We start from the raw sequence: 25,000 nt of genomic DNA, 5'->3' as shown, positions 1-25,000 counted from the left end.
CGCCCAGTCGCAGAGACAAAACCTTATCTCGGTAAAACAAAACCGCACCTCTCCTCTTTCCTGCGTGTTTCAGACAACCTCGTGCATTTAAAAATCCAACGCCGTCATGTTTTGATGGCGTTTCAAGTCAATTCTTTTCGGATTCCTTAAAAATCTTTAGCCTATGTGGAGCGCCGGGAGCTGCTCAGTCATTCAGAGATGTGTGCACATCTGAATCAGCCTCTGGGAAGAGGGAGGGAGGGAGGGAGGGAGGGAGGGAGGGAGGGAGGGAGGGAGGAGGAGAAGGAGAGTCAGTCACCGAACTGCAGCTCTGTCTGCAGGCTATAGGTCACGCCGGAGCGATAACTTACTCCAAACATGCCGTCAGGAAGCAGCGGCAGACGTACGACCGCGGCAGGAGGTTTCCGGAAAAGCATCATTTGGACAATAAAACCCGGAGAAACAGAACTGAGTTCGCTCAACGAGACAAACGAGCAAATGTGAATGTGAGAGAAGCTTGGAGGGGAGAAAGGTGGGGATGTACTGGGATACGAGAGAGGCGGCGCCCGGAGCCACTGCTAAACGCAACTTTTTGAAAACATTTCTGAAAACGCTCCGCCTCCATGTAGATACGATAAATTGATCGGAAACATTGCTAATGCTCGACCGTAGTAACTACTTCTTCTGCACATTCGAAAACATTTTCCCTCCAGAGTGTCATGGCTTCCTCTTCTCCTGGGACTTGGTACTTTTATTTTGACAGTCACTGTAATAACAATACAACTTGGTCGTCTGTCCACGAGGATGCCTGTCTGTTCTCTGCTGCATGTGTGTGTGTGTGTGTGCGTGTGTGGTTTCATTACAAAAAAAACCCAAACAACAGCACCCTCAAGTGGCCCGACATTAAAACTACACAGTTTTCAAAATGCCGCATGAATGCAAAAACGACGCATTTTTCCCTTGAAACGTTCTCGGCGCTCCGGTATCGGCGCACGTCGGACAGACGAGTGCTCATGCGTGTCTTTACGCCAAAGTCGTCTTGACCTTTGACGTTGTTCTTCTCTCGTAAGTAATCGTCCCGTTGAGGGAAAGTGAGGTTTAACGTGCATCTGCAGAAGGTGCGTCCAGATGTTTAATCCCATCCCGCGTCGGGGAAACCGCGCTACCTTCCCCCGTCTTAGCGGCAGATGGACGGATAAGCCAAGTCCTTCGCCCAATCCCTCCTCCTTATTCCTCCCGTTTTCTCATTTCCTTCGCCGGCGGATTGGAATTCAACCCGATCGCCCCGCGGAGCTCGAGAAAGACACTCGCGGAGCGACGTACGTAGGCCCCCCGCAGGACCAGCGGCGCTACGGCCACGCCCACAAGCGGGAGAGTCGCAGGGAAACGCCGAGCGGTAACACGAGCCACTTGCGGCGGGGAGTAAAATTGAAAAACGGGATCAAATGTTGAAACCCGATCCGTCCCGCTGGGGGGGAGGCTCCCGAGCCGAGCGATACGAGCACGCCGGCGCTCCGATCTCCATATCAAAGGTCCTCTGCGTGAGGACGCCGTAACCCCCCACGTCTGCCGGCGTGTGCCGCCCGGCAACTTAGGCGTGATTTATGCGTCGCTGCGCCACAATGCAGAGCTGCAGAAGAGGCCTCGGGTTCATGATTTAACTGCAATCATCAAAAAGCCACACATGCACAGGGAGAACATGAAGCCGTTATTCTATCATTTGATCTAAAAAACCATGATCACCGTGGCAACTGAAGAGTCACAGATCGAGGTCCCGTGTTTACCAGGTTCCAGGTTCCAGGTTCCAGGTGTTTTATTTGTCATATCACCAGCAAAAGCCAGGTTTCACAGTGAATGAAATTCTTATTTTGCCGTCCACCCTGAAGCCGACCTATATAAATAAGTACCGTATTTTCTGCCCTATAAGGCGCACCAGGTTATAAGGCGCACCTACATTGATTGACATAATTTACAACTTCATTCATATATAAGGCGCATGGAATAGACCAGTGGTCAGCAACCTTTATAGCTCAAAGCCATTAGGTTACATTTTCCACTGATTCTAACACCCAGAGAGGTGCACACACTTTATTTTGATAGTCCTACCTGCAGCCTATGCCAGGAGGACACTACACACAAAACCTTCTTCACTGCTGGTTGACAACTTACAACTACCGGTAATAATAATAATAATAATAAACTAAACTACATGAACTAAGCAACAAAAACACAACACAACACAATTATTACCGACACCACAAACCAAATAGAACCCCCAATAATTGCATTTAAAACACCACAAACAGCTGCAATGAATTATGGGAGTTTCTATCGGCTGCACTGAGGAGCTCAGGTTGAATTTGTCGCTGCAAGGCATGATGGGACATCATGCCTTGCAGCGACAAATTCATGTTTTGTGTTGTTGGAGGTTATTGTGGGTTGTTGTTGGGCTTGGTGTTGTGTTGATTGTGTTTATGTGTTTTTGTTCCCCAGTTTAGGGAGTAGTTATTTCATCTAGTTTATTTTGGTTTGTTAGAATGTTGGTGTGCAACCATGAGTGATGAAGGTGTTGTGTGGAGTGTCGTCCGCTCTGAAGATCCGGTTGCGAAGTTAGAGTTGTCAAAATAAAAGCTTCTGGTTGTTCAGCTGTCAAATAGCAGTCTGGAGTAGAACAATCGTCCATATATAAGGCGCACCGGTCTATAAGGCGCACTGGCAGCTTTTGAGAAAATTTGAGGTATTTAGGTGCCTTATAGTGCGGAAAATACGGTATACACACAAGAGAATAAAATCTAAAAAATAAAATAAAGTAACAGAGCAGTGCAAAAATATTAGTGCAAAAGTGAGATGTGCAATGTAAATGTCAGAAAAACATGTACATTTACGTCAGAAAAAAAACAACTTTTCAAGTAAAAAAATGCATTGTTGAGATATAGTTTGTGGAAAAGTTTTGAAAAATGACATTTGTTTACATGGAAACTGCAGGAAAGCTGAAAACGATGTGGTTATAGCATGCCAGGCCACAGGATGGCGCTGTTTGTCTGTCTTTGTATTGAAACCACGCAATAAAAAAAGGGAAAAAAAGAAGAAAGAGAAAAAAAGAAACCACACAATACGTTATAACCATTAAACATTGTTGAGGAAACACTACAAGGGTTTTCAGTTTTCACGTTTAAATGCATGAAAACATCAGACTTTGTGTTCACTTTTGTATCCAAGAAACGTATTTAGTTGCTGCAGATATTGAAATACTCTTTTTTTAACTTTAATTCACGTGGCCAAAATTCTGCAAGATCTACCCTGAGGGGCCCGAGAGTCAAACCGGGTATCGTGCTATAAGGCATTAGTGCTAACCACTACGCCAGTTTATATACTTTAAATAAGAATTGTTCTTTTCAATTTTAATCTAAAGTTGACTTTAAACATTTAAACAAAATCTTCAACTCACAGCTGCAAAATCCTACGTAAAAATAAGTGAATAATCGTATTTTTGAAAGAGGCGGACTGAAACTTGAATCCGTTGCTCCAAGCTGTAAACCGTCTGTTCGCGTCGCCGCTCGTGTGTTCGCAGTTCTGTTTGTGTCCACTCGGTGAAATTCATCCACTCAGTTTCCAGTTGAAAGTCACAGGTGAGAAAAAAAAAAAAAAAAGGAAAAATCGTCGACAAACTTTCCGAGTCTATCCACAAGAAAAATCCAATTTCGCAAACAGTACTAGGAGAACTCCATTTTTTTTTTTTTTTTTTTTTTTTTTGGGGGGGGGCCTCAGATTGAAGCTTAATGGCCTTTCTGTCAACGTTTCGGCCGAGTGAGAGCGCCACTGCAATCCCACCGCCCCCCCCCCCCCCCCAAAAAAAAATCTCGTTTTTCCCCTTTTCTGTCTCTTTGCCCTCCCCTCCATTCCTCACCCACCGTGACAATCTCACACACACACACACACACACACAGAAGTGCTTCAGATATTAGTCATCCACCGGGGCTCTGACACGCAGGCTGACTTCCAGCCGTCTGCAGACTCGCAGCGAAGTCGGGTTGATTCCCGAGGCCTCCGGTGCCGCCGCCGCCGCCGCCGCCGCCGCCGCCGCCGCCGCCGCCGCCACCCGCCACCCGCCCGCCCTCGCGGTATCAAAAGCCACCATTCCTCTGTGTCTCTTTGCTATCTCGCTGCAGACTCGCTAATGGATTTTCTGCCACCAAGCTTTGTCTTCCTCAGTTACCGAGAGTCATTAATGCTGAGAAAGCGAAGCGAGAGGATTTTTAGTTTTTTCTCTTCTCCCTCATGCGTTTGGATAAATCGCTCCCTCTGAATCAGTCGGTGTGTTTACATGAACTCCACTCTTCTTTTTATGCTCGTGCTGCTGCCCCCCCCCACCCCCCCCCCCCCCTCCACCCCCCACCTCGATATTTTTATCTGGAAGAGAGGACAGGGTTGTAATTGGTGCGATGAGCTGAACCGAGCGTCGGCATTTCAAGCGTCCCGGCTTTTGTACTTGCGTGTGAAAACATCAGATGGTACTTTTAGAAAGCAGGACTCGGGACTCGTGTGAGTCGGAGCGCAGCGGGAGAAGTTCTCCGACGTTTTCAACGGTATACTTGATTCTAGTTTTTAGACTAATGTTGCTTACCACCCAGGTGCGGTACCAAACAACTGCATGTAACTCCTGGAAAACATCTTTCACACTTACGGTACTAACACTGTACTATACTTGGCTTAATGGCTTAATAATGATCCAAATATTGAATTTCTAATATTGCTTACCATGAAATGAATCATCTTTAAATGTGTCTTTTGAAACTCTGACGAAAAGCAGTTTAGAATACCCACTTTTTTTTTTTAAAAGGACGAGTACAAAAACTTGAGCTACTCACCGATATGAGTACATATGAACTGCCAATTACGTCAAATTTATACTCCCAACATGTGGAGGCTATGTGTCGACGGTATCGGTATCCGTCGTGGCTTGAATTCACGTTTATTCAGGTTCTTGATCCAAGATGGCCGCCAAACCGAACTCCGATGAGCCGGATCAATGTGGCGTCAAAGTAGAAACCTGGAGCCAGTCGATGGGCAGTCACATGATCTTCACATGAGTCGGTTAAAGGATGTATGTCTCGTGTTCATGCCTTGTGCACATCTCAGTACATTTCCACTCACATGCATCCGTTACTTTAAACTCGCAGTGCGTTGCCAAATACGGAAATCACGTTCTTTGCCTCTCAGGTGAAATCAGGAAACGGCACACGACACACACACACACACACACACACACAATGATTCTCTTATTCTCATGACAGACAAAGGAATAAAACACGCATGACACATAAGGGATAATCAGACACAAACACGGTGTCATATTGTAAGATGCTAAGCTATGGTGCTAATGAAGGATTAAAACGGGCCAAGAATAATGTCTGAGTAAGACCGGTGTAGAAGAGACATCGACGTGGAATTGAAAGGCAGGAAACAGATGCTGCGGTCTGGAGTCAGATAAATCCGCCCTGCTTGCTCGGTTCAGGACTCTTCTGCTTTGTGGTGGTTTTTGAAGGAAGTTCCGGGGTAGCGGTTGAGCCCTGGATCTCGTGTCGCGCTTATTTTTTTTGCACCGCTGAAATAAATCGTCGAACCGAGGAAGCCTCGTCATCGTCAGTTTTGACGAACGCGCGGAACTCAGAAAAGTTCCAACACGTTAAAACCTGCGTTTGGTTTGGTGGTGAAGTGGCTGCAGCCACCGAGAGAGAGATGGGGGGGGGGGGGGGGGGGGTTATGTTAATTGCCTAATTGCCCCAGACAGGATCACAACCGGGATGAAACCTGTTTTCCTCCAAGCCACCATCTTCTGGTCCCGAACAGCCGCCTTGGAAATATTATATAAGCCAATTTCTTTGAGAGAAAACATCCATTATTCACTGCGGAGGCCTCCCCTCCCCTCCACCCCCCCCCCCCCCCCCCCCCTCCCCTCGCTTTAATAAATTAACACTGTCATTTACACAAGCACTGACTCCCAATTCCAACTTTTGAATGAACACTAATTGTACAGACGTCCCCGATGTTTGTTATCGGCGTTGGGATCGCCGGGCCCGCCGCTTGTACACGTCCAACCCGCAGCTCTCATGCGTGAAATTAGAGTTCTGGGGTGGGGGGGTGGGGGGGCGGGGGGCTGCAGGTCTGACCGGAGACGAAAAGTAAATATGAAAATACTTTTAGAGGAAAGTAATCAGGTGCGGCGGTAAGCGGGTCATCACGGAGGAAGCCCCGGAGGAGGACGCCTGATGTGTAATCACGGTGAACACACATTACTGACCGAGGTAGACGTTTCTCACCGCGGGACTTTAGATCAAAGCTTCTTCATCGGCGATTTTAACGGAATCCGGGATCTATAAGGAGCAAGTCTTTCATTCGATCCCATTAAAAAAAGATGTCAGTCAATAAAATGATGCTCAATAACCAGTAACACGATGGAGCTAAGAATTCATACCGACGCTGTTTGGAGCAGAAGTGTCACAGTCCCATGATAATGATCATTAATGATTCTAGTTGTTTTATTATTTTACTAAATTGATCCACTCAGGATGACGTTGATCTGCACGTGGACCCTGAACTAAAACGGGTTTGACGCCCTTCAACTTCAAGATCTTAAATCACACGCTCTGAGGTTTGCGGGTTCGAATCCCTGCGCTGACAGGTTGCCGCTGCGCTGCACTGCTTTAGAGTGTTTGACATTAACATGATCTGATCGTCATATTTCAACTCATTTCATGCCACATCTTCCTGTTTTTACATTTTCTCAAGCATATTTTTTTTTGGTGGGGGGGGGGGAATAGAAACGGAAAGACCTTGCCCAAGGGCCCATGGCATTGGCCTGTCAGCAGTGAAAATTCCAACCATAACCCACGGCCTTCCCACCGTCCCTCCACTCCTCTTTGCTCAGAGGCTTTTCTGCCTCTCATTTCCCTTCGTATACGTTTAAATCGAGCCGTTTAGCCACGTCCCTGCACTCTCTCTCTCTCTCTCTCTCTCTCTCTCTCTTTCGTTTTCTTTGTTGAGATATTTTCAGCTTCAAGTTTACTTTTTAAATCTATTTCGATGTCTTTCATGTAAAGCTGTTTGAGTTGCAGGTGAACGACGCCGCGCAGACACGAGTCCCTCATCCTAATTGTATTTAAACAACATATTTATGTCAATACTATGTCAACATATATCAAACTTTTTTTCTTTTTAAAAAAAATAAGAGTTTTGTTTTTGCACACTGGGTGTCTGCTACACGTAACCGTGAGGTCATGAACTCTCCCGCGTGTCACTCCTGCACTTCTGGACTCCATCAACTCCTCGAAAAAACACCGACCAACACACACACACACACACACACGCCGTCATCAACCCCCCCCCCCCCCCCTCTCTCTGCTTTGTCTTTATCCTTTTCTTTCCTCCGTCTCTCATTAATTACACCGAGACGGGAGGACTAAGCTCTTTAATCTGAGTGGGCACGACCCCACCACAGGCTGATCCCTTAACGCTGTTACTTATACCTCAATCCAGAGCGCACACACACACACACACACACACACACACACACACACACACACACACACACACACACACACACGCGTGTTCATGTTTTTATTACAAAGGACTCGTTCATGTATGTTTTAAAAGTTTCTAAATAAAGAAAAAGCCTCTTTTTTCCGCTTTTCACATGGACAGTTTTGTTTAAACTGGTGCATCCATTTAATAAGAGAATTGTGGTTTTATGCAGATTAAGGCTGCATTAAATACATTTTTTAAAGTAGTTCCAGCTCAGCTTATCAAAGTGCTTTTTTTTTTTTTTTTTTTTTGCTAAATCTGTTTAATGTAGCTTTAATTTTTTACATAAACCCATGCTTTTCCATGTTTTCGGAGGCAAAATGATTAAATAAAAAGCTCGTTCCCGGCAAAAAATTAATAAATACCAAAAAAATTTATTGAAATTCAAAAAAGCAGTGGATGAAAAGTGATGCCTTGCTGAAGTCAGTGGTCAGAGACACGGTGTGACAAACTTCATCATGTGGGGTCGTTAGTTAAATATAGAAATGGGAGCACAGATGTCTGTCCATTAGGCTAAAAGCACAGCAGCATGAGAACAGAACGTCAGTGGCCTGCTTCTCTCTGTATGACGAGAGAGAGAGAGAGAGGGAGAGAGAGAGAGAGAGAGAGAGAGAGAGAGAGCTGCTGAGGTAAGTGAGGAGAAGGAAAACTTGGGGGAGGATGAGGAGAGACAGATGAGCGACGTTTGATGTGAAGCAGCTGAGGGTGTCGGCGACGGTAAACAATAGAGTGAATGTAAAGTATCACAGGAAGGGGGGGGCGGGGGGGGGGTGTGACACAGGGTTGGGGGGGGTTAAAGATGATGCTCTGCAGAAAATCTCTGTGTCCGGAGTCGTGATATTAGTTGGATGTGAATGAATATAAACATCTTTTATCCCGCTGGAGCCAATGTCCCCTTCCAACATCTGAGGATAATTTACTTTTTTTTTTTTTTTAAATCTTTAAAACACTTTCCTACTGCTGCCACTGGATTTAAGAACCACAAAACTTTGCTTTGTACCAAAATGTCACATTCTGAAGAGACTAACAATATTATTTCTGTAACATCATTTAAGTGACGTTTGGGTGGAAGATGCCTGACCTAAATCAAATTATCTTAAATACTAGAGTGAATCCAGTAAGAAAGGACAATTCTAAAGGCTCTAAAGTGGGTGTGAAGGATTAGAACTGATTAGTTACCCTCGCTATCACATTTATACTTTTGCTTATGCATAATGAGCTATTTTCACAAATGCCAAAATATTGCATGACGTTCTAAAATAAAAAGAGATGGATAGGGTTACATATATGTGAAATATTTGAAAAAAACTGTGATTTATAACTCTGACTTGTTTACACATTAAACCAACGACTCATAAGTAATTGAATAAACGGCAGAGCGAGTCACCAAACCAGCTTTTTCCCCCTCGCGTTCAGTCGTTTCACCTAAACTGAGGTTACAGGCCGTCCCTGAAGCCAGAAGCTTTTCAAACACAAAAGGGAAAATAAGCCAATGTTCCAAAATGTCAAACTCTTAACATAAGAGCGCTTTATTTAGCCGAAGATTGAAAGAAAAAAAACTTTTGCCCCCGGAGCCCCTTAACAGGATAAACTGTCCACGCTTTCAAAGTTCGACTATCCCGGGCAAGTGCGGTGGATTTAGTTCAACCTATTTCCAATGGAAAAAAAACGCATCAATTTCACAGTAAATTTAAGGAAAAAGGAAAGTTTGTTCATTTGTTTTAAGATATAAACAGAACTTAATGGTTTCAAAAAAAAAAAAAAAAGGTCCTAATGTGTTTCAACGTGAGCTTCAAATTGAGGTGTGAGACCACAGGAAGCGCGTCGACTGAAAATAAAACTCAGCGTGTGCACTTATCAGGAGATGGAAGGAGAGAACAAGCAGAACCTGACTGACTGTCTGCTTCGCGCCCCCCCCCCCCCCCCCCCCTCCGCCGTGCGCTAGGTGTCTGCCGCCGCAAGCCGAGCGTGACTGATCTGAAATCAGGTTTTTACCGCCTATAAATATGGAGTCGAGCGCGGCGAGGCCTCTTCCACTTCCCCGTGTTCTTCACACTGCGCCTTCCCTTTTTCCCATTAACCGCCGGACGCTTCGCCCCGGCGCTGCCCGTCCCGGAGTGACACTCGGACGCCCGGGAGACGGAGGGTTCCCCCGGAACAAAAAAAAAAAAAAAATGACATCCGTGTCGTCGCGTTGCTCCATAAGTAATGATTCCCGGTGGAGACGGACGCAGGCGGCGAGGGGGGGGGGGAAGGAGGGAAGAGGTAGAAGAAGAAGGAGCGGCGGAGAACGGAGACGGGAGAGGAATTATTTATAGTGAATTTACACATCAATGACAACATCCCCCCCCCCCGACCCCCCCCACCCCCCCGTGGTTCCGGTGCCGCATGCTGAAAATAAAACAAGTTATTCTCACAGATGCAAGGAAACACTGCATTTGTGATTGTTTGGTGAGATTCGTGATACAAACAGAAGAGGGCACGCCACCACACGTAATCCATTTTAAAAAAACACGCTTTTTTTTACGAAATTTGTTGCCATTTTGCATCATTTCAAGGCTCTTTTAAGTAAAAAATACTTTCAATACATTCCTCACTGCTGCTCCTACCGTGGAGGCATATCGTACAACCATACAGATAAATAAGTGAGCGAATCTATTGTGATCTAAATCGATATTTACAGATTTAGGCCTCGTTTATGTGACGTTTCAAGTGAAAAGGCATCGTTTTTGGCAAAACGATGTCCGTTTACACGGAAACGGCTGAATCGGACATCGTTTTTAAAATGTTGCAGCATCGACGTGAAATTTTTCTGAAATAAAAAGACAAAAAAAATACGACGCGTTTTCACTCGAAACATCATCTAAACGTGGCCTTACGTTGGTACCTTCTTCTGATGAAACCACACAGTTTGCGATAAAAGCCTCCGTTTCTTTTTATCATTCAAAATGCACAACAGATAGTTATTTTTAATTGTGGGACGTATACATTTATTTTATGTGCTCGTTTCCAGCTGGTGACGTTGGTTTTAATCACAATGCAGGGCAAATGGATTTCATTTTATCCTGCGGGGGTGTGGGGTGGGGGGGGGGAATACAAACTTAAAGTGTGGATATGTAGAAGAGTATAGACCTTCTATTGCCTCAGGAGCAAATAGCATATTGTGTGCATGAAAGATAAGAAGCTCAGAGAGTATATGTATGCGTGTTTTAATGTCAGATTATTCGCGGCTACAGAAAAGAGCCGACTGACGCTTTGTTTGTGTCCCGATCGCCTGAAAATAACCACATTCTGGAGCTTTTAATGCGACAAGCCAACTGGCACCTGACTAGGTAGGCTGTTAACAACATCACACACACACACACACACACACACTGCAGTGAGTGCAGGACCACCTATGGGCCTTTAAGCTCCTCAGACAACAACAGACATGACATCATCAAGAGCAGAGAAGCTTTTGAGGGCGGCGTGTCAAACACGCCGTCGTTAAACCTATTTTAGCGCCGCCGAACAAACGGCGTCGCGTACAGCCGAGCAGCTGCGCTAATAGCGGGGGGCTGGAACGCCCGTGCACAGGTGGGGATACAAAAGGTACGGCTGTCATGTCGCGGCTCCTTTTGAAGGCAAACAAGAGGGAAAGTTTGCACTTAAAAGATCATTAGCGTGTTTGTCTGGAACCGTTCATTCATGCCTCCACAAAGACCAAAATAGTTAGCGTAAAGGACATGCATGTACACATACTCACAGTTCAAAGGGTCAGGTAAGTCCCGCTAACCCCTTCAAATGTTGTGAAATAAGAACAGGATCACGTTTTGGGACTTCAAACGGCCCCTTGACCTTACACTTTATGACCGAGGTGTAAAACAGCAGCCCCATCCCCCTAAATAGAACGTCTATTCATACCGTTTATCATAAAACCTTCACGGTCAAATAAGTGGGATTGACGTCTCTAAACGTACGACGGACCGCTGGTCCGAGGTCGAGAGTCCCGCGAAAGAGATTCATTAGTGTTTGAAAACTGCACCGGAGCTAAGTTCATAAGAACGGATCGATATTTCTTCATTTCTTCGGCTCTTTTAAAGCTTCGAGTTGAGATGATCCGATTCACTCAACTTAACTTTAAAGTCTTATCTTCGGAAAGAAAGAAAAAAACCCCACAGTGAGCCTGTTTACAGATCCCATCATGACTCACACGAAACACCACCAACAGATCCTTTCCTGACCAAACACCCGGAGGGCGGTTAGCATTCGCAGGGTGCCAGGTCAGTGTAGAAACAAGCCTTCTAGATTCAGATTGTAACGCATTGTTAAATTGGACTACAGAAGACCGTGGAGGAAAATTCTCTTCAGAGACTCCCGACTGTGAACATAATCTGTCTCTGTGATATTTCCTCCTCTATTAATAGTCACACGGTTTAAGTTTTTTTTTCTTTTTGCATATTTCATGGCATTGTGCACCTAATAACTTTGCAAAACTCTTGAGTCATGATCCAGCGTGGCTCAAACACGTATCGGCTGGTGCTATCGCTGAGAAGTCTGCCTGTCTGGAACCCGAGCGCAAAGTCTGGGTGGGGAACTCGAAAACAAAATAACAACAACAAACATGTTTTCAATCCAGGACGGTGAAAACTTGAAACGACCTTCCATGGCTAAAGCCAAAGCACATTTCTATTAAAATGAAGCCAGACTCTGAGTGTTTTTTTTCCGCCTGACAGTTTTCGCCTGCTGCAAGATTTTTGCTGGATACACACAGACGGATTTTTTCGCAGGGGTTTTTTTTTTGGGAGGATATTAGCGTCGGCTTTGACCCTTTCACCTGTGAAGGATATTGAACGGACAGAAGACGGTCTGAGACGGCAACTCGGCGGACGTGTGCAGACAAGTGGAGCGGAGAAGAAATGGGAGGCCGACAACAAGAGAGACGGAGGGAAAGAACAGATGCTTCACTTTTCTACGGGTCATAAACAGGAGCCATTCAGCTCTGAGGATGGCTGAAGGGCACCCGGCATTGTAAATAAAAGTATGAAGTAGGATATGGGGGGGGGGGGGAGGAGGGGGAGGCCCCACGGCGAGATGGAGTGAAACTGCAAAAAGACAAATAAAACGCCATGTGATGGAGGGAGCGCGAGAGCGAGGTAGAAGTGGGAGAATTAAGAGAGTAGAGAGGCAGGGAGACTAAATGCTCTGTTTTCAGCGGCAAATGTGCCGGGTGGTGAAATCCATCACTGGAGGTGCGGCTGGCAGCTCATCTACACCGCAGCCCTTTGTTTTATGGCGTTGACACTGTCGCCGCCACCGCCGTGTTGCCATCAGTCACGCCGCCGCCGCCGCCGCCGCTGCCACCCCGGGGGTACCGCACACGAACGGGCACACAAGTGGGTGAGGACACCGGCGCATCTGCATATTTCTGTGTGTGTGTGTGTGTGTGTGTGTGTGTGTGTGCGTGAGCTCACACTCGTTTGTCTCGACCTGTTTGTACCTGGAGAAGTGAGGGATGCAGCGCGCCGCAGAGATCTCACAGATTGGTGAGCTGCCACAAAAAAAAAAAAAAAAAAAAAGAAGAAGAAGCAACACAAAGAAAAGACACCACTGCTCCTGATTAAATCCCCCAAATACTCAAGTAATCTACATAAGAACCTGTGTGGAGTTTTTCTTTTTTTTTTGTCTACTTCTAGTGTGGAGGATTATATTTCTCTTTGTGGCTCAGGCCTTGCAGCTCCAAGCAGTTTGTATTTCAAACGCTAATTCTTCATGCTCTGAGAACAGCAGCAATCTTTCCCAAAGAAACTCCCATGGGAGTTTATTCAGGCCACAAATACAAGAGGTAGTACCTTGTTCAGCACTTACGGCACCTCAGAGGTACAATTTAGTAGGAAGAAAGGCCTCTACATTGTGTACCTGTGCAAAAACGGAAGGTTTGCTAAAAGTCATTCGTCACTGAGTTGATAGGGCGTTTCAGATCATCTCCATTCCATGTATACACAACACGAGGAGTGTCATGGCCATGTCAAGGCCTGTCACTTGTACAGGTAGTATTTAAAATTTCAGAAAGTCAAGCAATAAAGAATCTGGAAGTTGTGTTAAAAAACCCCAGCAACATCACTCCCTGTGGTAAAAGTAATTCAGCACAATGATGTTATAGAGACCAAATCGTACTGGATGTATATTTGTCCCCGCTCCTCTGAATTTGATTCTTCAATTCTGGGAACTGTGAAATGATTCGTTGCAAACAAATCCCAGTATAATCCCCAGATTCGACCTTTTCTGTGGTTTCTGCATCTGAATGGTCTCGTCTTGTAACAACCATGACCCCGGTTTCATTCCAGGTTCAGCATGTCTAATACCGAGAGTAGAAATGTGCAAAAATGAATAATTAAAAGGCTTTTGTGTGCGCGGTCATTGGATTATGCATGTGCACAACATTTGAGAAGCAGAGAGCGGGCTTCGAGGTGATTACCTGTGGAGTCGGGGAGATGAGGCAGGCCAAGGCTTTTAGAGCGGTGCCCCGTGTGAGGTGATGACCGGCTGCTGTCTGACAAGCATCTCAATTACTCAGAGTGGTGCTATGAACATGTGCACCAGGAGTGTGGGCAACACTCACTAGAAAGTCTGCCTGCTTCCCTTTCCAGGTGTGTTTCATGCTGCCGGGCTTATTCCAAGAGTCCAGTTTTCACAATGGAAAGCACAGAATCAGGAGCTGCTCAGTCAAGACGGCAACACAGCTGATTTGGACTTCATTCGTTCATCTTCCGGTCCCTTCACCTTTCATAACACTTGACTCATGTCAGTGGAGCTGGTCACATTTTCATTGGTGTGCTTGTCTGTTTTACAACGCTGACGCCACCACGCTTATCTGAATCACAACACACACACACACACTATTATGGAATGTCAAGTATTTGCCTGTAGTCGAGATGTCTGTGAAATGCTCATCGTGTGTGTGTGTGTGTGTGTGTGTGTGTGTGTGTGTGTGTGTGTGTGTGTGTGTGTGTGTGAGTGTGATAAATGGCTCTTTATTGCAGTTTTCATTTTCCTTTCACCAAAAAACTTTTTTTTTTTTTTTTTTTTTACTAATGACATGTTTTAAAAACACTTGTTTCTTCACTTGAAAAGTGGAAAAAAGACTTTTCAGAATTGAAGAGAGGACACGGCTATATTAGCTTAGCATAAATCACCATAACATAGTGGCTCCCAGTCTTCATGCAAAGTCAAACTGATCAGTTCTCGGCTCCGGTATGAAATTTACTGGCAAGAGAATAAAAAAAAAAAAAGAATCTTTCAAAATTTTCTTTTCCTTTCTTCTCTGAAATATTTTTCTCTTGCTCCCCAAAGCTAACTTGTCATGTTTCAATACAGAAAATAGTGGAGAAGCTCCATCATTTCTATCTTGAGCTGAGAAAAAGAGTTTAGAGGTTGGTCTTCCCTGACAAGTCAAGCTCGTCTCCACATCTTATTCCATCTTCTAGACGACCCCGAGCCACTTCCCACCAATCAAGACGGATAATCTGTCCCTGGGACGAGGTCAGCGCTCGTCCTCGTTGGCTGGATCTGGCGAACCAAAGGGGGAAAGCAGGAACGTAAACTCGTGATGGACTCTATTGTCAACAGTCGCCGGCAGCATCGCGGGCACATGGGGAACGGTAAAGGTTACGGCCGGCAGCAGGTGCCACACAATCAGTCTGCCTTTGAAGCCGTGAGCGGGCGTGTCGTCTCGTCTCCTCAAGGACAACAAAAGGCCACATCCCCAGACGTACCGTGAGCCTGGTGGCCACACAACCATATGTTCCCACTCCCACCAAAGAGACACTGAGAATAGCAACACATTACCTCCGGTAGCGCGCGCGCGACATCGAGGAGGAAGTCACCTGGATACGTTTCAGCTGCAAAACGGGATTCGGGTGAAAGGAATGACGAGCGCCTTGTGCCAAAACGAGTGCACCGAATTAGCAGATGCTTTTCACAGTCGTCATAAAGCTGAAACCCATCTATGTTGTGCGTCTCACTTAAACGTCGAGATCTCCCATTCATTCGCTGGGCCCGGGCGAGCTGATTCACACTGTACTTGCTCGTTTTTCTCGGCATGCCTCCAGCAAGAGTCAATCCTATTCTGCCGCCTTGAAAGCGCCGCATCACAAAGCTCTCTGGTTGTTGATCATTTTCTCCTTCTTGAAGCCAAACACTACCCACTTTGCTCTGTTTACTCAGGCCCTGGAATATCACATTTACAAATGATTGCAAACCTGTGACGAGCTTACTGATGTAGATCGCTGTCTGCTTTCAGCTCTTTAATGAAGTATGAGGTTGTGTTATTTCAGGTAATGCATGCCTAGAAGAGTTGCCTGAAGGACTGAGGAGCCACAGGAAAAAAGAAGATGGTTAGTTTGTAAGAAAAATACACATTTTAAGAACATCATTTATTTAATTGAGTTCATTGTGAAAAGCATAATTACCTGTTACGACAGGCGCAGGTCAGATCGAAAGACTTACTTGATATTTCAAGCCCAAAAAAAAAAAGACCTGCAGACTCACTCCCTCATCTGCCTCTATGTTTACCCAGCTCCTTTTCCACTTGCAGGAAGTGCAGAATAACTGTGTCGCAGTCAAATAAATTGTGTTTTCAGAGGTAGTCCAACACTTTTGGAGAAAAAAACAGATTTCTCCCACGGCACAGGGTAACGTTCTTGTGCTCCCCAACTGCATCATCTTCACCTGAACGCTCCTCTTTACCCAGAACGTCATCGTTCAAATCTGCGCTCTTTGTTCTTGTGTGAGGAAATCAATACCTCTCCAAACCACAACTTCTAGGAATGGAGCTTAAATTACGACCCCAAGGGCTTCGTGACCGTCCAATCACAAGGCAGTGTCACACGATATGTGAAATTATTGAAAGGCGATATTATTTTGGACATTTTTTTTATGAATTGCACATTAATTTATTTGACAATTCCATATTTAAGATAAATCCAGGTCCTGGTTCAAAAGGTTTTTCACTCTTGTCAAACTTTTTAATGAGCTTGAATTAAGCGTGAAGAGTAATTGGACAACCTGTCAGTGGAGCATTTTAAATCATGAACAACATTACAATTGTGTCTTTTTTAACCCTTTCACTCCGAGATCACCAAACTTTACATATGAAATGTTGCTTTTCTGCAACACATGAACCATATCCATGGAGTCTTGTTCCTGGTCATATAGTAGATACAAAATCAAATATTCATGAACTTTTCAGTCCTGTTATGTTTGGGTTGGGTTTGTGTTTTTGTCTGTATCCTCTCCTGAGGGGAATATCTGCCTCATTAGCTGCTTAATGCTCCAATGTGATCTCCGGCTGATCGCCGACTGTGCCTGTCTGCTGCTGGGTGCAGAGCGGTTACTGTACAGCCGGCCTGTGAAACCTGCTGCGGCTGGAAACCACAAGAGTGATCTCCGAAAGTGAGATGGTGGCGAGGAGCTAAAAGAGGAGCTGAAATTCGCCCCCTGAGGGAAGTGAAATTGTCCGTCGACTCATCATGAGCAACTTCGTCATTCGGGCTTCGATTGGAGCGTCTTGCAATCTGTTTTTTTTTTTTTTTTTTACCCATGGCCTTTATGTTTGACATCCCTGATTTAACCCCTCAATGATCAAATTAATATTGAGTTTGTGGCTGTATTTCTTTGCTTTCTGATGAATTTCCCCAACATTATAAAAAAAAAGTGGCCAAACCACCAAGAAAACTTACGTTTTTCCACTTTTCTTAAGAATAGTGGAGGAAACAACACCAAGACAGACGATATCTGTGATGCCGCCATGACAGCTCGCTGTCCGGATGTAAAAACACCCAGAATGCAACACATTATAGGAGAAAGCTTTCTGGGGGGGGGAATTTCAATGTATTTTGCACCAGAAGGTTTCATTAAAATTGGCTTTATATATAAAATTGTAGTCATTTTCAGGAGCGATTATTTCTTTTTTCATCACGTAAACGCTGCGCCACAACAAAGCAAATCTCTAAAGTTGAAATCTGAGCGTCATTATGGCAGTACGTTAGCGCTCTGCACGTGGCCCCTCGTCTAAACCGCCCGCCACCGCCGCAGCTCTGAGAGTTACGGTCCTGAGTAAACACGCCAAATCCTGCCAGCTAAGTACTTTTCTCTGAAGGTTTCGAAGAACCGAACACGTTCCTCCGCACAAGCGAAGCTCAGTCAGACCGCGCCGAACAAGCACAATCTTGTGACCGGGCGGTTTGGTTGGGGAGTCTTTTAACAGGCGGCGCCGCCACAGAGGTTCGACTCACCCTCGCACACAAGCGCACACATTCATGCGCACTCGGGTTTCGGGGCCTCCTCATTGGCCCGTGCGGCCCGCAAGCGCGGTGCGTTGGGAGACAGTGGGTGCAGTGTGGAGGACGCTGGCCTCGCTCCAGAATCTCTCCGGAACATTCCGCTGAGAGGCTGCTGCCTGGCAGGCCGGATGGTTGCCGGTAAACAAGCCGAACAACAAACAACAACAACAACCAACGGCTCTCCGTGAATCCAGACGAGAGGGGGAGGAAAAAGAAATCCATTGTAAAAAAAAAAAGGGGGGGGGGGGGATTAACCTGTGTTATAAAATCCCTGTGATCTCAGACAATTTTACCTCAATTTGCAGATACAGATGGGGAAAAAAATAAATAAATAAAAAATGTCCCGCTTTCAAAGGCTTGATTGTGCAAACGGTGGGAAGCTGCTCTGCTCATTCTATTACATTATCCGGGATAATTTTACATGGATAAGAGCCCATTTTACCATTCCGAACCATCGGCTTTGCGATGGATGGTTGTTTTATTGTTCGAATTCCTCCTCGGTAGGGATTTTTTTCACTTTAGCAGCACAACACCCGAGAGATGTCCCACAGCTGTATTGCTGTCATCAAGGCTGTTAAAGGCAGGCAACTAACAAAATAAATCATCAGTGTCTTCTACAAGCGCCAGCTGTCGAGAGGATCGCACTTGATTTGTTTCCAGTTGACTTCTTCTTTAATAGTGTATTTCCCGTAAATTTAATGCAAGAAGCAGGTCTGTTTGATCGCCTGATAATGTAGCAGCAGGGGCCAAATGAGGATTTGTTACGAGGGGAGATGTGACTGCAGGGTTCACAAGCAGTTTGCAATAAAAGACATCATGGGCAGCCTTCGGTACCAAACGCAGGTTCGCAGAGCGATAAGACGACGTAATGAGAACGACGGCGCACACAGGCAATTCATTGAGTCGAAGAAGAAGGGGGAAAGAAAAAAAAAAAAAGAAAAGACTTGCTTCAAGCAATTAATGAGCCGCTTTCGCTGTGTAGTCAAGTAAATCATTGAACCAGCTGACCCAAGGATTCAAAGACTCAGCGACTCATTTCTAGTTACCCGACCTCCGTGTGATGACATGTGACTGCTGTTCGACGGCCGTCAGTCCCGTCGTGAGTGAACGTGGGGAGAAAAAAGACTATTTCAACCCGGGCAACAATGACACTCCTGTGAAGCTACGATTTGTTTATGGAAAAAAATAAAAAGCGCTGGAAAACGACGTCTGTTTACTCGGAAGCAAAACAATGTAGTTAGTATTTTGCGCTGTTGGTTTTAAGTAACGAGAAGAACAATGCAGTTGCCCAGCGACTGATGCATGCACAGAAGAACAATCTGCTGGGACTGTGGTGAGCATGCACAGTAGCAGTGCTTCAGAGAAGTTGTCGTTTTCATCGAGCAACGTTGTCGTGTAAACGGACAGCAGTTTTCCGTTTTATTAAAAGTGTCCCCTGTCGCATGGAGCCTCGCTGTGTTGGACACGTCACCAGACCATCACATGTGAAACTGCGTCTTTAGGGTTCAGTGTCTTGCTCAAGGACATTTGGAAAGAACAAGTTGAGGAATTCCTTAGAATCTGAGGAAGGTAGAGCACAATTGGACATTGACAAGTGGGTCACCAGCGTCAGTGACTTATTATGCAGACGACTGAATGACATGACCCCATCTCAGAGAGCAGAACTCTCACATTGCTCAGTATTTCTAATATCTTAATTTTGAGGTTAAACATTTGTAATATTAATTTGTAATATATATTAAAAAAAAACAACTATAGTTTACGGACCTATCTCATCACAAGATACAGTAAAAACAAAGACCCAACCACTGCGGTCATCACATCATGTGGACCAGAGGAGGTTGAAATGTCGCGGGTATCATCAAAGTGGATGAATCACACGTTTTCTGGCGAAACCCAACGTGACAAACCGCAACAACACCCACGCCACGCTTAAATCCGGTGCTTTAGACTGTTTCCTGTCTGCGGCTCAGTCGCTGGAGTGGAGTCATCGTTGATGGCTCCGTCGCCGGCCTGTCCACATGTCCAGGCGTCCTTGAGAAAGACGCTGAAGCCAGCTGCACTCAAGACGCGGTCGAGGACTTCGACCTTTGAGTGTAAACATCAGGGAAGTCCACTTATCGAACGCTCTCCCTCTCAATCACAGGTGTCGAACACGTTTCGGCTCAGGGGACACGTACGGCACAATTCCACAATAACCGAAGAATATTACTCAATAACAATATACGTGATGTCATGCCAAGCAATTTACGTGGTTTTTAACAACAATTTCAATAGACAGACAATTTTAACAAAATCTTCTGGTGCAGAATACAATGAAATGTCCAAAAAAACTCAGCATGGGCTTGAGGCTAAAGGTAGTTTACTGTCTGTCACTGATATCTCAGCTCAGATCCTGGTGTTGTGTCATAACTCTTAAGAAATTTGTTCCTAAATCAATGTTTTCATTGAAATGTTTACAATTTGCTTGGAGCTTTGTCCGGGTCAGAGCCTCTTGTGGGCGTGTTTTGGCCCACAGGCCTTATGTTTGGCACCTCTGCTTTAAATTAAACATAAAGATCTAACGTGAGTCCCATCAATGGGCTGATTCTCCGAAGAAGCAAATTAGGAAGATGATTTTTTTTTTTTTTTTTTTAAACAAACCAGCCTTAGAAATTCACATGAGAGATGTACCCACATTTGAAATATCCAAACACATGATGATCTGCTTATTATTACACCTGAGGCCGCAGCGGATCTTCCTTCGGGGCTGCCACCCTGGACGTGGCGGTGAAACGCTGCTGCTGCACAGCTGCCGCGCTGATCGACGTCTCCGGGCCGAAAAACACAGAGAGATTAAACTTCCACTGAAAGTTAAAAGTGATCGAATCTTACTTCTATTGATTTGCCGGCGCCGGAGCGCAGGGCATGCGCTGCATGTGAATGCGGGGCTTCCTGGCCGGGAGAAAACCCACGCACTGACATCCCTGTGTTGTGCTCTGCATTTATATTGACCACAATTGCATTTAAAAAAAAAAAAAATATATATATATATATATATAGTCATGCATTATGCATATTTGCATGCGAGTTCCTTGGCTTATATCTCTGCAGAAGTACATGCATCAGTGGATGATATTTTTGGGCAAAGGCACACTTCTGCTGGTGAGCGTCCATGACCGTGTGTGTCTTATCAGGATGAACAGATTGCGAACGTATTCCCACAAGTGGGCGTAGTGTTGCAGGTTTAAGGTGCTCTGTGAATTCATAATGGACGTGTGATTAATGAGTAAGTACGCCGATGACAACGGGAGGCCCTACAGAACGACCGGACCCCACTGAGTCTGCTGCTGCCGGTGTGTGTGGCTGCCGAGTGCCTCGGTAAGGATGTAATCCCGCTCCGCGTGACGCCGCCGCCGCCGCCGCCGCCGTCAGACCGCCTCCTTAAGCCGCCGCAAACACACAAGACACGCCTGGCTAATTAGCGCGTTAACACTTTCCTCTCTTTATCGCCTCGCGAACATCTGTTCTACTCCGATGCTTGACCGTTTCAATGTGACCCCGAGATCACAGTCGCCGGCAGCTTGGCGTTGAGAGGTGGGAGTCGTGGATCTACAAGACGTTATCTAATAAATGACACCCCGTACCTGAACCTGAATCACAGCATGTGCAAATTAATTCCTAACGGCGGTTTATGGAATTCACATTACTCTATATAGTCACTCACACCAACTCATTCAGCCTGCAACCTTACTATTATTATATGAAAATATATTACACTGGAACAAGATCAAATAAATCAGGTTCAACTTGGTGAAAAGCCCTGGAAAGAAGAAACTGTCGGCTCCTTTTCAAAAATGCTTCTTCACAGATATGAGGCTCAACATTACGCCCAAATTTTAGCCCGGAGCAACTTGATAAATTCAGTGTCGGAGATTTTAATCATAAATGAACCAATAAACGAGCCTGGGCAGGCCAGTGGGTCGTCTTCCAATTGGAGAGTTTGTGGTTGGATCCCTGACTCGTCGTTTATGTGTGTGTGTGTGTGTGTGTGTGTCGGAGTGTCCTTGGGCAAGGCACTGAAGCTGGAATCACTAGTGTTCACTGAGGCCCGTTTACGTGACGGAGCCACAGGCAAATGCAAGTGGAAAACGTAACTGTGGGAGAAAACGTCTGTGTTCTCCCACCGTTAATGTTTAGAGCATGTGGCTCTTTGCTATATAAATATACAGTATATATCTGGTTCCATTACAAAAACAAACAACAGCACCCACTAGTGGCCCAACATGAAAATCACACCCTTTTCTGCATTAGTGACGTTTCCCGGTTTCGGTTTTTGACTTAAAATATCACCCAAAATCAATGTTTAAGCACAATGTGACTGCAGCAATAATAGCACTAATATATAATTACAGCCTATCTGCAATTCTAAATTATAAAGTGATAAATCACTGAGGTAAGTGTGTTGGGCTCAGACACAGTGACGGCTACTAAAAGCAGTTTGATCCGGCAATGAGAGACAAATGGGCAAAACTTGTCACATGCAGGAAAGGGTTGCATTCACCGTGATGTAGCCTCTAAAAGCACGACGCTCCTCCGCCACAGAGCCAGGATGAAGCTATTCATAGGTGACTGTATCTTCACTTTGAGATGTTCCCCCCAAAATAACAACCCCGCAATTCCCCTCTCACTGCTCTCTGAACCGAGAGGATCACACACTCGTCGCTCTCTCTCCCCCCCCCCCCCCCCCCCCCCCCCCCCCCCTGCTCAAGCCTCCGCCCCTCACCTTCTGCGGCAACACGGGGCCCAATATTTCAGTCTCCTTTTAAATATTTCACATTCACTTTAAATTATTCGCTCTCATTTTTTTTTTTTTTTTTTGAGCTGGCGAAAGACACAATGCGCAGCCGGGCCCACACACACACACACACACACACACACACACACAAAATGAGGCGTGAAGTTAATTAGACATGGAAGCTGAGAGAGAGAGCGTCTTCCCGCTGCGACGCAATCGTCTACAACTAGCACCCCCGGGAAGAGAGGGGCTCGGGCGCGATGTGCCGCGCTCGTGTAAATGACGTATGTAACCCACACGCCGGCCTGCGTACGTCCAAACGCGAATCTAAATGCGTGCAAGGAAGAGCAAATCTTTGAATCAAATAAGCACACGGTAAACATGGCGCCTCGGCTTTGTCTCGGTGCTTGGAAACAATGGAAGGCGAATCGCGATCCGGCATCAGAAGATGTACGCTGCTCATAAAAATAAAAAAAGGCCATTTAGCACCTGATTCCCCCCCTCGCTGTCCAGTAATGCCTTTCTTTGTACCAAGGTGAGACGACAGCTTTGTCCAGCACCTGTTTGTCTCTCAGCGTGAACACACAGCGCCTCAGAAGTGTCGGCTGGTGATCTTCCACTGTTTACTCTGCACTCCCCCGCTGAGAGCAGCCTTCACTCGCCTCCATGCTCGGAATTTAGAGGAGCTCCTTCAGGTTCGACACCACCAACTTCTCTCCATGTGAGTGTGTGTGTGTTCAGCCACATGTGTGTGCAAACTACAATTAAGACTAAGAAAACAGTCTCTCGCAGTATTACTGATGTGGACTGACTTTCATCAAGAAATAATGGATGAAATGGAAAAATCAATACCTCAGATTTATTGCGTAGCTTAATAATGCTAAAAAATTTTTTATTGTTGTACTTCCTGTTGAATAGCATCAAATGTCTCATCCGGCGCTCCGGGGAGGGTCAATTACCCGCAACCTCTGGAAAAGCATGTGTCGGCATGTGGCTCAACATGATTGGCGACTGAGTGTATCGGTCAAAGTGAAAATGACATTAGTCTACACGGAAATGCTGGAAGAAAAAAAAAACGGCGGAGTTAGCATGCCAGGCCACGAGGTGGCGCTGTTGGTTGTTTTTGTAATGAAACCACACACATGGAGGAGAGAAGGATATCCTCTAAACACAGGCTACAAACACGTTCTCATAGACAGGCCACCAAGTTGGATTGTTATTATGGTGACTGTCAAAATAAAAGTACCAAATACCAGGATAATGTGGACTGGGAGTCCCGACCGTCTCTACTGAGCATGTGCAGAACGACTACTCGATACGACAGCCGTGTTTGGCATCTGCAGTAGCGTCGTTTTCAAAAAAAAGTTGCATTGATTTGGTAGAAATGAGAAAACCAACTTTGGTTACCGTCAGTTCTTCTTTTTTTTATATCGGTTTTACTCTTGAGTGAGTGGAAGAATCACAAGGCTCGACCACAGAGGTTTATTTTTGTTCAGCTGAGGCTCATCGAAAACGTCTTGAACCAAGTCGCTGAAAACAAAAAGGGGCGATTTACAGACTTAAAGTACACAGAGCAGCACAGAGAAAGCCGAAGTTACAAAAGGAGACCTCGTAAGGCATCAGATGCAGTTTACCCCTGAGACTATGTTTCTGCTGATGAATCTCTTCTCCCTTTTAATGCCACTGTCTCCTCATTTATTCTGTCTCTCCCACCGTCTCTTTCCCTTGTTCCAGCACTTCTATTTTGCCTTTTTGAACTTTACTTTTTCTTTCCTTTGTCTCACTTTCAAACAGTCAGACTGGAACGTTTTTCCTCGTGTGAGAGAAAAGAGGGGCAGAGAATAATGGAAATGAATCGAGCAACAAGGGGAGGGGATCGGGGATCTGGGGGGGTTGGGGGGATGAATGTCCAAATGTTTGTTTATGCCTAATTGGGCCACAGATGAGCCAGTGGCCATCACAGATAACACTCCATCCAGAAGGGGAAGGCGCAGCGGGCAGGGGTTAAGAGATAATATGGGAATCAAAACAGGTCGAATCAAGTGAAATCGAGAGAAAAATCAAGGCCGAACGAGAGAAGAAAGGACGACTGGAAAGAGGGGAATTAAACCAGGGGCCGGGGGGGGGGGGGGGTTGGGGTAATATCCAGTAATTAAACAACAATACTTGTACAGCATGTGTGGCCGCACTACAAAAGTGCTCATACCGCTCCCCACTGAGCACATTCCCAACAACACATTGCGTCTAATCACGGCGACACATTGGACCCAACGTTCCCCCTGAACCTGCCCAGTGAGCGCGTCGAGGTAAAGAACTAACACGGGAAACGCCACGGCCAACA

At 45.6% G+C, this 25,000-nt stretch overlaps 1 protein-coding gene across 1 annotated transcript in view; it reads right to left on the bottom strand.

The window, feature by feature from the left end:
* ext1c (exostoses (multiple) 1c) overlaps positions 1–25,000 on the bottom strand; it is a 97,683-nt gene that overhangs the window by 28,168 nt on the left and 44,515 nt on the right. The window lies entirely within an intron of this gene.

This window comes from Blennius ocellaris (assembly GCF_963422515.1).
Source record: "Blennius ocellaris genome assembly, chromosome: 20".
Taxonomy (NCBI): domain Eukaryota; kingdom Metazoa; phylum Chordata; class Actinopteri; order Blenniiformes; family Blenniidae; genus Blennius; species Blennius ocellaris.
Note: the sequence above shows the minus strand (reverse complement) of the source record. Positions and strands in the feature narration are given on the sequence as shown.